The following is a 15596-nucleotide window of genomic DNA, read 5'->3' as shown; positions in this document are numbered from 1 at the left end:
ACACTAAGCAGATTCAGAAGGATGTAGGCTGCAGTAACTACTGGGAGACGAAGAAGCTTGCACAGGATAGAGTAGCATGGAGAGCTGCATCAAACCAGTCTCAGGACTGAAGACCACAACAACAACAATGTGCTGTGCCATTGTGAAACTGTATGGTTTCAAATGTAAACGCCAAAGATTTTTTATGGAATACCAGTCTCGCGAGACGAACATCGTGCTGATTTTTTGTGGACTGCGCGCAAAGGTCTTCCTAACCTGTTCGACATGATCATCAACACGAGGGCGACCTGGTGATTTATCATGTCGCAATGAACAACCCGTCTCAACAAAGTTCTTTTGCCGAGAGCCAATTGTAGGCTTTGTTGCGGGTTCTTTAGACCTGTGCGAAATTTGCACTGAAGAGTTGTTGTAGAGATCTTTTCATAAAACCAAAACACACAGCCAACGCGCTGCTCAGCAGTGAAAGTATCCATTTTAACTGTGCACTAAGCTGGCGCTTCTGTTGGCGTAATGGGGTACAGATGCACTACATGAATCAAACTTGAGGTTGCTTGCTACAAAATGACACACCTACTGATTCTGTAAGTTATCGCAACAAGCTTCTGTATAATTTCAAAGTTGTAAAGTCCTTTCCGACTCACCCTGTATAACTTAGTGCACAGGGTGTTCAGAAAGATTCTGAAAAGCATGTAACGGTGATGCAGGGTAGGTTGTACTGAAAAATAAAAGAATTCAAGCAGCCTGGTAGATACAATTAGTGTTAGCTGTTCTCGTAGCATTGATTTTGGAGCACGGGACTCCTCAGCTGTGGGTTCGGGTTCAGTCGTTACTACCATCACATGTCCAATTTTTGTATCGCTCCGTTTAAAGAAACCAAATGAAGAATACACTTGGCAACACCACCTCTGGTAGGCAACTTAAATTAGAGCGCGCATCGACTTGATAGGCTAATTTCAGTGCTAATTAAATTGGAAACGGCGCAAAATATCGAATTTTTTTTTCTTAGCAATTGTTTCTCAGCACAACCTACCCTGAAACACCCTTACAAGCTTCCTACACAGTTTCTGACCATCCTGTATGTATCTCCAACGTTATATTTAAGAGTGTGAAATAATTTTATACATGGCGAACGTTAATAAAACAGACAAACAACAGGGACGGATAGCTGACAGTAAATGGAGGAAGAAAGATCCCAGGACCATGTGTATGGAAATGGACGGTATGCATGCAACAACAACATATCGTCCCGGAACACAGTACAGAGCTGCAGCTCATCCACGTCACGACAGATGCAATGCACGCGGGACTCAATGCAAGCATTCATACGTCCCATCACGGAGTGCCACACTCTTCCGGCCTCTCTCCGCATAGCCGTTGAAGGTTCTGCCTATCGCGAAATGGTCCTAAGAATTTAGGGCGTTTAAGTGCGGTGATGTAGCATACCATGCTACAGGGCCTCCGCGTCCTATGCGAACTCCGGGGAAGATGTTCTTGAAATGTCAGCGAACCGTAGTGTGGAAGTGGGATGATGCTCTGTCAAGCAAAAACCACATAACCTGTTGTACTGCCAAAGGCGTATTCTTAAGCAGCCTAGGCAGAGTATTTCGCAGAAAGTCCAGGTATGTTCCTCTGTCGAGGTGTTCTGGAATAGTAACCGGTCCAAGTATGTGTTCGCCAAGAATACCTGCCCGCACTCTGATGCTGAACCGATGCTGATGAGACGTCTCAACCGTTCCCCGAGGACTTCCTGTAGCCCACAGATGACGATTATGTACACTGATGATGGTAGTTCTGGTGAAGGTTGCTTGGTCAGTAAAAATAACTGATGACAAAAATCGCAATATTGCAATGATCTGTTGCAAAAACCATCGACAAAATCTTTCCAGTAGAGAGAAATCCTCCGCTGATAATCCTTGCACTCGTTGCAGGTGATAGGGATAGTATTGGTTGCCTCGCAGGATACACATAATAGTACTTAGCTTACACCATGTTGGCAGGCCACTTACTTGGCTCTTGTACTATTGTTCGTCTCAATATCCTGTAGAAGCCAAGCCTCCAAATGTGGCGTACGCACAGTCCGCTGTTTCCCTGCACGTTCGTCTGTCTGACCCATGAGTACACTCAAGAGCTAGGGTACTTGTTGTGGTGTAGCCGTGCTGCCTCTCATCCGTTTCCACCTGTTTGGCCGTACAGAAACACCATCTCGGCTTGTTCCCGACATGAATATCGGACCATTCTGCTGCCTACAGTACGCTGTGCCAATCACACAACCTGCAACACACAAGGAACTCCAGGCTCGTGGTCAGAGGAAATTTCATTCGTCAGCGCCGTCTACCGTGCCAACGACACGTTTCCGGACACTTGTTCACTGGACCTTTTTTCCTCCATTTCCAGTTAAAAATCCTTTCCTGCAGTTTGTCGGTTTTATAAATGTTCACCCTCTTTAGGTTAAAGTCGAGTGCATTAATGTGCCACGGGTATGGGGCAAGTTTACGTATCTACTGGGACACGTTTAAGCATGTCATAGAACACAATAATGAGTGAACAAAACACTACTAAACTTTCTAAAATATGCTACGTTGGCAGTAAACAGAAATACAGTCTTACTTACGCCAATTAAAATGGTAAAACACAGTACATTTACTGTCAGTAACCAATTTTTTTTGCGAATTTTCACCTGTTGGCACAATATGGCCTACATAGAAGTTTGAATGTTAATTAAAGGCCTACTCATCGTCATTGTCAGAGTTGTAAAAAAATGTATTACATCAAGGTACTGGACCCAATCTTGATTTCTTTTTGATTAGTTGCGTCGTTTCAAGCAGAAATACAAAGAGGGTTTTCATCCCCTTCATCAGACTGCTGCAGTTTATAAGAGAAAGGAAGAAGAACTGGATCGGGCATTCTTAGGGACAGGAGTGCTTGCTGATAGACCCGATCTATTCATGGCTGCTACGAATCAGAGTAGGCGAGAGAAATAGTGAACAAGAGGGCAGATTTATGCGCAGTGTTTTGTCACAATGTCAACAATACTGCCCAGTGGCTTACGTGATTAGCAGATTGGCCGAGATGGCCTCCGCTGCCTGGCCGCGGAAGGAATAAATTTCACAATTGGTGTGCCAAACTGTTTTGGGCACATGGCCGAAGTGGCCGTGCGGTTAAAGGCGCTGCAGTCTGGAACCGCAAGACCGCTACGGTCGCAGGTTCGAATCCTGCCTCGGGCATGGATGTTTGTGATGTCCTTAGGTTAGTTAGGTTTAACTAGTTCTAAGTTCTAGGGGACTAATGACCTCAGCAGTTGAGTCCCATAGTGCTCAGAGCCATTTGAACCATTTGTTCTGGACACAGACCTGAAGAGGATGGCAAAAGGCAGGGGAGCGTGGAGAGCTACCGTGTGAGAAACCAGACTTCCGGAAGACATCTGAAGTAGGCCTGTCTACAGTTTTACTTGTTCTCACTTTTAGTAATTTTTTTCCCTTATCGGTCTTTGTTTTCAGGGAATTAATTCCTTCTGCTTGAGATTGCATTACGTTCAAATAGCTTTTTTAGCTATTTCTACATTTTATTCCAATGTAAATACATTTTTAGATTGTGTTTCCAACTGATATTGTCTTAAAGTTTTCTCGACTTGAGTACCACTTAGGACGAAAATGCAAAAAATGCGTAAACGTGCCCCAATTGAACTGAATAAACATACCCCATCGTCATGTTTGTATTAGTTTCGAAGCTACAGTAGTAACGTTCATAGTAGCCAGTCATGGAGATGGTACCTTCTGGTGTAGGATAACCCTCTGTATAGGAACATACACTGCTGGGGAAAAGAAAAGAAAAAAAAATAGTACACCTGAAGAGAAGGCGTCGGTTTGGATCCGATTATCGCGTATACCACCTGGAGGATAGTAGATGTTCTGAAAATGGTTTCAACGCCGATAGAGAAAAGGTCTCTAGAGCTGGAAGGGTATCTGTCATATTCTACGTAGAATATGAGAAATAAATCAGTAGGAGTCCGTCATAGATCGTTGGAAATGGTCCTGTGTTTAAAAAGGGGTCTCAGGAATGAATACTAATCTCCTGATCTCAGTTTGATGTAGAATTAAGTAATGTTTTTGGTAGTCTCGTATGATGACTGTTTTAGAGACCCGGTAACTCTTCCGTGTGTATAACAAGGACTCCTACCCTGTGTAACTCTGAGCGTTCTATTAAATCGCGATATCCCGACAGCTGTTGTAAGCGGAGCCCACGTTTATGCTGTGTTTTACGATGTCAGGAAAGAGACACGGTTGTAACCGTCCATTAAACAAAATACAATCTTAATCAATACCGAAACGGATGTGCTATGGATTGAAGACATTTTAGCTAGAGAATCCAGTCCATCGGTCTTAATAGGAAGGCATAATCAGGGGCTAGAGTCAAATGTGCCTTAAGGAAGTGTCGGAGGGCTGTAACGTTTTAGAATTCCCTCCCCTTGAATCATGGACTTCGTCGTAGTGGGATAACTTGCATGCCTTGAGCTGGCATGTAAAGAAGCTTATGGCACGACTTGGCCAAAAGGAGGAACACAAACTGAGCCATCAAGGAATCGTCGATTTATTAATGATGGTAAGTCCAGGCGGTAAAAATTGAAGAAGGAGACCTAGACTTGAGAGGCTACAATGGTTATAGGTTGCACAACTTATGCAGAAATGAAGAGGTTCTCACAGGATAGACTCGTTTGGATAACTGCATAAAACCAGTCTTCCGATGGAACACGAAAATAATAACAGTACATTGAACAAATAATTGTTTTTAACTTTCAATGGCAATTTTCGGAAAATGATGCTGTGTTCAGGGTGGTAACGTCGTTAGAAAATTGTTAAAAGGTGCAGGAGGAATTCAAGATATTCGTATTTGGTGCAATGACTGGCAGCTAACTCTCATCAAACTTTAATTTAATGTAAACATACGAAAATACCTGATATCATTTGACAACCAATCGACGGTGAACCATTAAGTATATAGACATTCTAGAGGTATCTTTTCGGAGCCACCACACAAATCTAGCCACAAAGGACGCAGAATGTAGAGATTGATGGGAAGAATCCTTTGAAGGATGATATTTCAAAATCTCTCGTTCATACTGTTCTCGAGGTATTGTTCTTCGGTCTGTAAACACTGAAAAGTAGGATTAACAGTGTAGTGCAATTTCAAAAAGAACTGCACACTTTGTGTCATGTTTCTTAGGGGCTGACTATTTCCGTTATGGAAATACTCAGCGAACTTTATTGAGAGACGCTACAAGAAAGGTGCTGTCTTACTTTCAAAATGCCGATAGCTCATGTTCCAATAAGAGTGAAGGAATGCCTTAATTCATCCGACTTGTATCTAGCGTAAGGACACAACAGTACCAACATAGAAAGTAATGCTTGTAGAGAACGATATCGACAGCATTTCTTCTCGTGCACTATCCGCGAATGCAGTACGAAGGAGAGAAAAGGAATCAGTATCGCCACATACCCTTCGTCAACTATCGCATGATTGCTTACGGGATAAACACGTACATAAATCAATGTGTCAGCACTGGATTTCACTGTCTCCCTTTTTTTTCATTCCATACTCATTCATAACAGCAAAACCACAATGCAACGCAAGCACACATCAGTAGCATCTTCGATACAAACGATATAATACTTACTTGATACTTCAGTATAACTAGATCATTGGTAAGACATAAATGTGAAATTCTTCTTTTGCCCTTGTCATACATTAAAGAGTTTACGTGTATGAAATCCCCATGAAAAGGACATGGATTGGAAATCTAAACCCCGCTTATGACGTCATTCATCATTTCTCAAAATTTGAATTTATTTTTTTAAGGAGATAATCATAATTGAAATAGGGCTAATTTGCTTAAAAGAATTCGAACAATTTTAAAGCAGCTAATGACATAACAAGTTCAAATATTGCGCTTTACAATCAAAAAAATTTTTTCAAAGGAGCACAAAAATTCTTGGTTGTGACAGTGCTGAATGACGATTAGAACAACCACAGTACAGACGAAAAAACTTACAATTGTATTTCAAGCAATACCAAATCAGTAGCGGCCTCAAAACAATTTAAAAACAACAATATTTAAGATAGTTCCCTTCTAAGAGAATGAATTAAATAGCAGAGTCCTTACTGTCAATGGATTTCACTGGCACTAGCAATTAAGGGGCTGGCCAGAATCTCAGTACGTAAAGCACCGAGGAACAAGCGACTGAAGCTTACAGAAGGGAAGGTAGACTCAACTTAGGGAGCTGGCGAAGTGGCATGAAAGGTGCCCGCAGAGGTAACTGACGGTGTCTGACCTCGCGCTGTCCGACAAACAGCATGGCGGAGTCGCGCCGCGCCGAGCAGGCGCACGCGGCAATACACGGCCGCCCTAGTATCGGGTCCTCCGGTCCTCCCACGTCCTGCAGTCAAGGCGAGAAGCGATTCCCGGTAGGAAACAGCTAGCGAAGGAATCGGCTAAGCAAGACGCGTCCAAATCAAATAGTAATACAGGCACTATAGTCCTTCACCAAAGGAAGCGCAAGATGGACAGAAATATGAGCCCGTTCAGTTAGGTTCAATTAAATGATAGCCTTTTATAAAGAATCAGTTTACTACCCACTGAGTTAGAATTTGAGTATCACTTAAATTATGTATCAAAGAAATTCATTCAGTAAAAGCTCTAAAAGAGGCAAACCAAAACCAAATGTAATACAATTTCAACACAGATTGATTAAACTGAAAATAATTACAATTACGTACCCTAATAGATCAGTGAGAAAGGTCAAATAGCACCCCAGAATTTTTTTTTTTTATGTTGAGGCATTAACGTAAGGGCCGAAACGGATGCAATGACCCAAGGTAAGGAAAACAATGCCTTACCTCAGAATCAGAGAGGGCAATGGCGGGCAACTAACCAATTTCTTCTTATTAACGGCCTCAATAAACACCTCGAGGACCTGGCCACGCCATGCATCAAAAACATAACTAAAACCAATACCTTTTAAAACATGAGCGCACATTAAATGAATAACCAAGGTTAAGTACAAACGAACGGATATTCATATTGTACTAGCAACCCGGGGTGGTAGAATATGAAACAAGTGACGTGAACCGAAACTTTAGCTCAGCACAATAACTTTAAATACACTATGAAGGCACTGACCACGACTTGCAGAGGAATTTTTAAAAAAATATTTGGTCATAATGACAAAGACATTAATAGGTGGCAATTACAAATGGATAACCTTAAAGCTATATATTGAAACAAATACACTCCCAGTTGCCGGGGAGCAACACGACACAAAAGGAAGCAGAGGAGCCCTGTCCCGCATTAGCAACGAAGCGACTGAGAGTCTCGCCAAATGCTCGAGCAGGCGAACGGCGTCCAAGTAAATGCAGTGTAAACCGCCAGGAATGCGCTCGGCTGATCCAATTAGCCCATGAAGTGAATGCAGCAGAAAAACACAACACCAAGCTTTCTAGGTTCCCTATGGATCAACCTTCCATCGTAACGGTTCCCGCGTACAAGGCACACACTATTTCAACACGGGCACCGTCTCGTGCCCTAGAGGCCGTCTCTCTCTCCCGAGCCCTCCCTTTCATTCTTCCACCGGAGAGGCCGTTCTGGCACTCAATTCAGAGATCACTGCAATACTCGCAACGGCGCGATGAAATTTCGCAAGTAGGCTGCGAAGCAGATATCAATACGAGTCAGCATGGCTCGTGTATAGTTTTAATTTTTTTTTGTCCAGCTAGCTGAACGTGACGGTTCAGGATATCTGCAACTGGAATAATTAATTAGCAACAAATTACAGCACCGGTTGCAAGATCATTTCTTAATATCTTGACCACTTTCACCGACCATGGCTATTTTCATCTGGTTGTGAGGCTAGGGGTCGTGGAGGTACACAGTTGGAGTCCGTGTGGCGAAACCTGTCGTGGGGTTAAAAAATAAAATCGCAGCTGCAGCTGTAATTTGCTTCCTTGCATATACTTTATTCATTGATGGCTTACAATTAAATTTTTTTTTGCCCTTGGAGGAACGTATTCGCTAGACACAAAGAAATATTACAAATACTTCAATTCACCAAACGTCTGTCTTCTTCATTAGTCCCAAGAAAATGAAATATAGTTAAAATTTTTGCGTGAATGGTGATCGTTGTTAAGTATTCGAAGAGCCCACCGTCAGCCTTTTGACGCTTCAGAACGGCTGAGTTAACTTCAGTTACCAGTATCTTAGGTGCGTTGAGTGTACAACATTCTTCAGTGCTTTCTCATAGCACATTCAACGTGGTTGGGCTCTGTTGACAATGTTTACCCTTCGTCTTCCACAGATAGTAGTGGAGAGGCCTTATCCTTATGTCACGAGAGCTTCGTGGGTGTTCAGCAACCCTTGCTGACGATCGTCCTCCTTGAATGTCTTCCAAGCAAACATTTGCAATTTAATGGCAATGAGACGTAGACCCATAGAGCTTTGATTAAAATATCTCTTCTGCAGTGGAAGGGATAAATCGCTATTTGACCAATATCGAAATACATATGATGTTATAGGATGTAATCAATGAATAGATACTCATTAATACTAAGAAAATTCATTTCTTTATCCCGGTGAATATGTAGATTGAGTTCAGGTCAGCAGCACCATACAAGCGCCCATTACGAACAATCTCTTCATCTGCAGAATATCACACCTTTAAAATAATGTGGCTTGCACAAACGTCAAATTAGCATTAAGTGTACTACATGCTTGGATAAAATGACTAGCACTTCAATGCAACTTCCTGTAGTAGGTAAGAATGACACCATTTGCATTCTATATAGAACGAAAGGTTACTCAGAGGATTTCTCATTCAGAAATCGCATTTGAATATTGCTTGTATGTATGAAGAATGTGATCTGTTTCGTCTAAGAAGGAGGAATGTTCACCAGTACATGGCGGGATTCGATAGATGCTAGATTGTTGCCTATTCAGACTGCTGTTTATCGTTCCATCATATTACTGTTCCCATTGGTCATGATCTCACCAATGGATTGCAGACATGGACTTCGAAAGGTTCAGTCGGCCCATACTTAATGCTAATCGGGATCTGAAGATCTCACGCGGCTAGCACCCCGAGAAAAGAAGCATACTGTTCCTTCGGCCGTGCAAGAAATGGGATTGTTTTCACCAAGACAACTTTCTGCAAGGACAGTGCGACGACGTCTAGAGCACCACACATGTCAGCACGACAGCCATTGTTGTGGCTTCCATTGTCTCTGCAGTGAAGAATGACACTCCGATATTAGCACAAGCGACAACAACATTGGACGCAGGAGTAACACAACGTCATTGGTCCCAATTATGTGCAGAGCTTCACGATGGAAGTATCCGCATGTGGAGTCTCCGAGAAAACGCAAGATAGATTCAAAAATGGTTCAAATGGCTCTGAGCACTATGGGACTCAACATCTTAGGTCATAAGTCCCCTAGAACTTAGAACTACTTAAACCTAACTAACCTAAGGACATCACACACACCCATTCCCGAGGCAGGATTCGAACCTGCGACCGTAGCAGTCCCGCGGTTCCGGACTGCAGCGCCAGAACCGACGAAAGATAGATTACATTCGTCATTGTCCAACAGGACATTACCTTGCATAATTTATTGTTTGCCACTGGGCACAAAACACGATCACGTTTAGTCTGCACGTGCAGCAGCCATTACATTTCTGGCGTGTTAAGTCTGTAGGCTGAGCCCTTTCTTCGAGGACTGCATGACGTTGTCTTAGGAAAAAACCGTAAAACCACTTCCTGCCTGCGCTGTCCTGACGTATATCGATACAGAGTGTGTCCGAATCGGTCCTCAACCGGGCTAGAACCATTGTTTTTACCAGAGATGACAGTTCTGTGTATTCATTTTAGGACCCTATAGATCTAAAACTATACAAACTTAATCACTTATTCTGCTGTACTGTGTACGCTAAACAAGTAAAATTTCTTTATTTGTTATTCTGCTTGATGCTGCAATTTTAGTGGCCGGAAGTGTATTTGCCTTATGAAACTTCCGATCTGAGTCTTCGTCGTTCAGTAAATATAGAATGTAAGTTCAAAATGTTCAAATGTGCGTGAGTTCTTAAGGGACCAAACTGCAGAGAACATCGGTCCCTAGGCTTACACACTACTTAAACTAACTTAAACTAACCTATGCAAAGAACAACATACATACCCATGCCAGAGGGAGGACTCGAACCTCCGGCGTGAGGGGCCGCGCAGTCATTGACATGGCGCCTTTAACCGCGCGGCCATTCCGCGCTGCATAGAATGCAAGTGCTTCACTTTGCAGCCTACAGGAGGTTGCATGTGTAGGAATAGAGGATCTGCTCCCCATGTGTTCGAATTGCACGTTCACACAGGTTCGTTGTTGCTCTGCGGTGATAGTGCGAAGTGTTGCAACACAACAGAGCTTTGTGGCGCTGGTCGTATAAATTTTCATAGGTACCCAGAATTTTGCTTAGAAACGTCGGAACCAGTACCGCTGGTTTCAAATACACTCCTGGAAATGGAAAAAAGAACACATTGACACCGGTGTGTCAGACCCACCATACTTGCTCCGGACACTGCGAGAGGGCTGTACAAGCAATGATCACACGCACGGCACAGCGGACACACCAGGAACGGTGTTGGCCGTCGAACGGCGCTAGCTGCGCAGCATTTGTGCACCGCCGCCGTCAGTGTCAGCCAGTTTGCCGTGGCATACGGAGCTCCATCGCAGTCTTTAACACTGGTAGCATGCCGCGACAGCGTGGACGTGAACCGTATGTGCAGTTGACGGACTTTGAGCGAGGGCGTATAGTGGGCATGCGGGAGGCCGGGTGGACGTACCGCCGAATTGCTCAACACGTGGGGCGTGAGGTCTCCACAGTACATCGATGTTGTCGCCAGTGGTCGGCGGAAGGTGCACGTGCCCGTCGACCTGGGACCGGACCGCAGCGACGCACGGATGCACGCCAAGACCGTAGGATCCTACGCAGTGCCGTAGTGGACCGCACCGCCACTTCCCAGCAAATTAGGGACACTGTTGCTCCTGGGGTATCGGCGAGGACCATTCGCAACCGTCTCCATGAAGCTGGGCTACGGTCCCGCACACCGTTAGGCCGTCTTCCGCTCACGCCCCAACATCGTGCAGCCCGCCTCCAGTGGTGTCGCGACAGGCGTGAATGGAGGGACGAATGGAGACGTGTCGTCTTCAGCGATGAGAGTCGCTTCTGCCTTGGTGCCAATGATGGTCGTATGCGTGTTTGGCGCCGTGCAGGTGAGCGCCACAATCAGGACTGCATACGACCGAGGCACACAGGGCCAACACCCGGCATCATGGTGTGGGGAGCGATCTCCTACACTGGCCGTAGACCACTGGTGATCGTCGAGGGGACACTGAATAGTGCACGGTACATCCAAACCGTCATCGAACCCATCGTTCTACCATTCCTAGACCGGCAAGGGAACTTGCTGTTCCAACAGGACAATGCACGTCCGCATGTATCCCGTGCCACCCAACGTTCTCTAGAAGGTGTAAGTCAACTACCCTGGCCAGCAAGATCTCCGGATCTGTCCCCCATTGAGCATGTTTGGGACTGGATGAAGCGTCGTCTCACGCGGTCTGCACGTCCAGCACGAACGCTGGTCCAACTGAGGCGCCAGGTGGAAATGGCATGGCAAGCCGTTCCACAGGACTACATCCAGCATCTCTACGATCGTCTCCATGGGAGAATAGCAGCCTGCATTGCTGCGAAAGGTGGATATACACTGTACTAGTGCCGACATTGTGCATGCTCTGTTGCCTGTGTCTATGTGCCTGTGGTTCTGTCAGTGTGATCATGTGATGTATCTGACCCCAGGAATGTGTCAATAAAGTTTCCCCTTCCTGGGACAATGAATTCACGGTGTTCTTATTTCAATTTCCAGGAGTGTATACTCACAAGTGTTGGCCAGTGTAGTTGAAGAATGCAAAACTCGTTCTACACTTGTCGGTGCACAGCATTAACGTAGTTTAATTAGAATGATAATATCAAAGAAGGAGTACACTTATTTCTGCTTTAATATGCAGTTATATCAGATGTACGCATCGATCCCAACGTAAGATTATGGTGCTGCGTAGAGCTACAATAAAGAAAAAAAGTCCCATAGATTCTCACGTGATTACAGGGAACACATAGTTTCACAATGGACAGTGACGAAGAGGGAGTTTCATCTTCTTATTTTCAAAGAAAATATCCTGACAGTCGCCGTAACTGCCTTTAGCGAAACCAAGTAGAATCTAAATGTGAATGGTTGGCAATAGATCTGAACCGCACTCCTCCCAGCTACGAGTCCAATACCTTAACCACGGCGCCACCTCGACAGCCCTCAGTGCTCGAAGATATTCATCAGGCTATACAATAAATATAATCTCAATGAAAGTTTCGTTCTGAGGTTATCTCATGTACTGATTTAGGCGAGTTGAAGAACTGTACATTTGAGTGTGAAATTCGTAATATTGTTGCACAAAGCACAGCATCCTTAGAAGTCCATCGTTGAACTTCATCTCGAACTGATTCAACCCCTAAAACCGAAAAATTCCGGAAATTTTCAATGAATTGCAAGTAAAGTGTTTTCTTGCCGAAGAAATATTGGTCAATATATACATGCAGCATGGTTAAAAAAAGTCTGAAGATTTATTTGCGCCGTTTCGGGGTTAATTACCATTGAAGTTAAGCAATCAGGCCGTTGCGCACGAAACTTCAAGCACCTGTCAGAGACGATGTCGCCAAATGTGTTCCTTTTTTTTTCCGGCCGCGGCGGTCTAGCGGTTCTAGGCGCGCAGTCCGGAACCGCGCGACTGCTACGGTCGCAGGTTCGAATCCTGCCTCGAGCATGGATGTGTGTGATGTCCTTAGGTTGGTTAGGTTTAAGTAGTTATAAGTTCTAGGAGACTGATGATCACAGATGTTAAGTCCCATAGTGCTCAGAACCATTTGAACCCATTTTTGTTCCTCTTTTGGTTTTCTAAAACCGAACAAGAGAGTGATAGATGGGTCGGTAGTAAGGATCAAACCCGAGCCAAAGTCAGAGCTGTCTTGTTCGCTATCGTCTACAATATGAGAACAACTAATACTAATTGTGTCTGGCGGGCTGCTTGAATTTGCGTGCGCAATGGCTAACTTCAATGCTAATTAACTCGTAAACGATGCAGCGTATCGAATTTTTTTCTTAAGAATTATTTCTCGTCGCAACCTACTCTGCAACATCCGCACACGTTTCTCCAACTGTGTCGGGCCTCCCCATATATGTAATAATACGTTGTTCAATATATTGCCTGCAGTGACGGATGATTATTTGTGACAAATTTGCAGTGCGAATTGGAAATAGTAAAAGAATTTGTAAGATATCATTATGTATGACAGGTGAGACTGCGGTAGTGTGTCAAGAATTACTAGGGGTATGACTGTAGAACAAGGAAGACGTCATATTATAAGGTTCTCCTGAGAGTATAGGCATCACTTTGAAGATGGGTAAGTCTAAATTTGGTCTGGCAGAAGTTAAATTTTTAGGACATGTTTTTTCTGAGAAAGGAATTGCATCTGATAAAGAGAAACCTGATGCTATTGCTGATTTTACTACTCCTCGCAACAAAAAACAGCTTAAATCATGTTTTGGGTTAACTGGATAATATGGAAAACTTTGTGGCAGCCATTCTTTGAATGCTCCATGTTTGTGTGAAGTTTTAAAGAAGACTACCGTTTGGGATTGGAATCAGGATTGTCGAGATGAGATCAAAGGACAGTTTTGTCAAAGTCAGATATTGTTCAGACTAGATTTGTCTCTTCCTTCTTGTATTATGACAGATAGTAGTGATGTTGGTTTGGGTGCTCATTTATTTCAGGTGATTGAAGTTGATGATGTTATTGAACATAGATCTCTTGTATTTGCTAGTAGAGTATTGCAGAAACATCAAAAGACATACGCTATAACTGAGAAAGAACTTTTAGCTGTACATTGGACATTCAACAAGTTTAAAAATTATCTACTAGGTCACAAAGTCACTACACAGTAGTGAGTATTCCTGGGAGATTAAGAACCAGAATGTAAATAATTCAAGACTGACTAGCTAGCGTGTTAATTGACCTACTACCTTTAAAGTTATGCACAATTGGCCAAAACATGGACAGTCTATTCAACATTAGAAGGTGATTTGTAAATAGTTGTATAAGTGATGCTAAGTGGGAAAGACGTTTGTTTCTAAGCTCCTTCAGAAAATTTCTCCTGCTTGAGTGATATTAATGAGAACTGGAAACACCTATTTGACATCCTGCTCCGATGTTACCAATAATGACTAAGTTAAATGCAAAACACTGGCTTAGTTGCACCGCTTGAGGTTAGTTGCACCCCTTGAGTTTGTATACTACTGGAAAAATTAATACACCTGGAAAGAAGACATCGATTTTGATCTTACGATGGCATTTTCCAGCTGGGGATGGGAGATATACTGATATGGTTTCAGCATCGTCCACCAACAGATACTATGTGGCACAGCTACCAGAGCGCCATCTGTGACTACCCTTTATTAGGGAATGCTCACAGCTAGAAGGCTCAGTGTGGTGCAAACGTGTGCAGTAAGCAGAGACGATTCCATGGAGATGTGCTTCCTTCAGCCAAATGAGCGAGTTTGAAAGGACTCAGATTGTGACCTTCCGACTGGTGGGATATTCCTTTCAGAGAATTGCCACAACTTGGATGTCAGTTGTTCAGTGCTGTTGGTAGGACGTTAATTGTTCAATGTTGCTAGTATCAATGGTAATGTGAACATTGTCACATTCGTAGACGAGTTTCTGGACTTCAACACAGCACAGACGCGCACCAGTATTGTAAGGGCAGCATTGGCATGTCGTATAGCTACCACAGCACAGATGGGCTTGTGAGCCCAGACGTGTCAGCTCGAACTGTTGTGAACCAGTTATTAGCAGTGGGACTGTGGGCACACACTTCTAGCCTGTCTTGCATTCACACCACAACGTCACTGTGCACAGCTCGACTATTGTCGTCAGGGGATCACTTGGATGATGGAATGGATTACCTTCAACGATGAAAACAGATTCTGCCTGCACACAAGTGATGGTCATTTGTGCTTAACATAGACCTGGTGAGTGCTGTCTCATAGAGTCTTTTCGTCCAAAAGACACTGGGTCCACTCCAGACATTTCAGTCACAGGTGCAACAAGTTACAATTTGTCGTTCACCGCCGGCCGGAGTGGCCGTGCGTTTCTAGGCGCTTCAGTATGGAACCGCGTGACCGCTACGGTCGCAGGTTCGAATCCTGCCTGGGCCATGGATGTGTGTGATGTCCTTAGGTTAGTTAGGTTTAAGTAGTTCTAAGTTCTATGGGACTGATGACCTCAGATGTTATGTCCCATAGTGCTCAGAGCCATTTGAACCATTTTGTCATTCACCTTTTGTGTTTCTGGATGGGACGCTAACCCGTGTTTGGTACGTGCAGAATGTTGTTAGGTCCATTTTTTGTCGTTCTTGCAACTGGAAGGTGATGTGATGTTACAACAGGATAATGCTCGCCCA

This window comes from Schistocerca nitens, chromosome 1 (assembly GCF_023898315.1).
Source record: "Schistocerca nitens isolate TAMUIC-IGC-003100 chromosome 1, iqSchNite1.1, whole genome shotgun sequence".
Classification (NCBI taxonomy): domain Eukaryota; kingdom Metazoa; phylum Arthropoda; class Insecta; order Orthoptera; family Acrididae; genus Schistocerca; species Schistocerca nitens.
The sequence above is the reverse complement of the archived record's forward strand: the minus strand, read 5'-3'. Positions refer to the sequence as shown.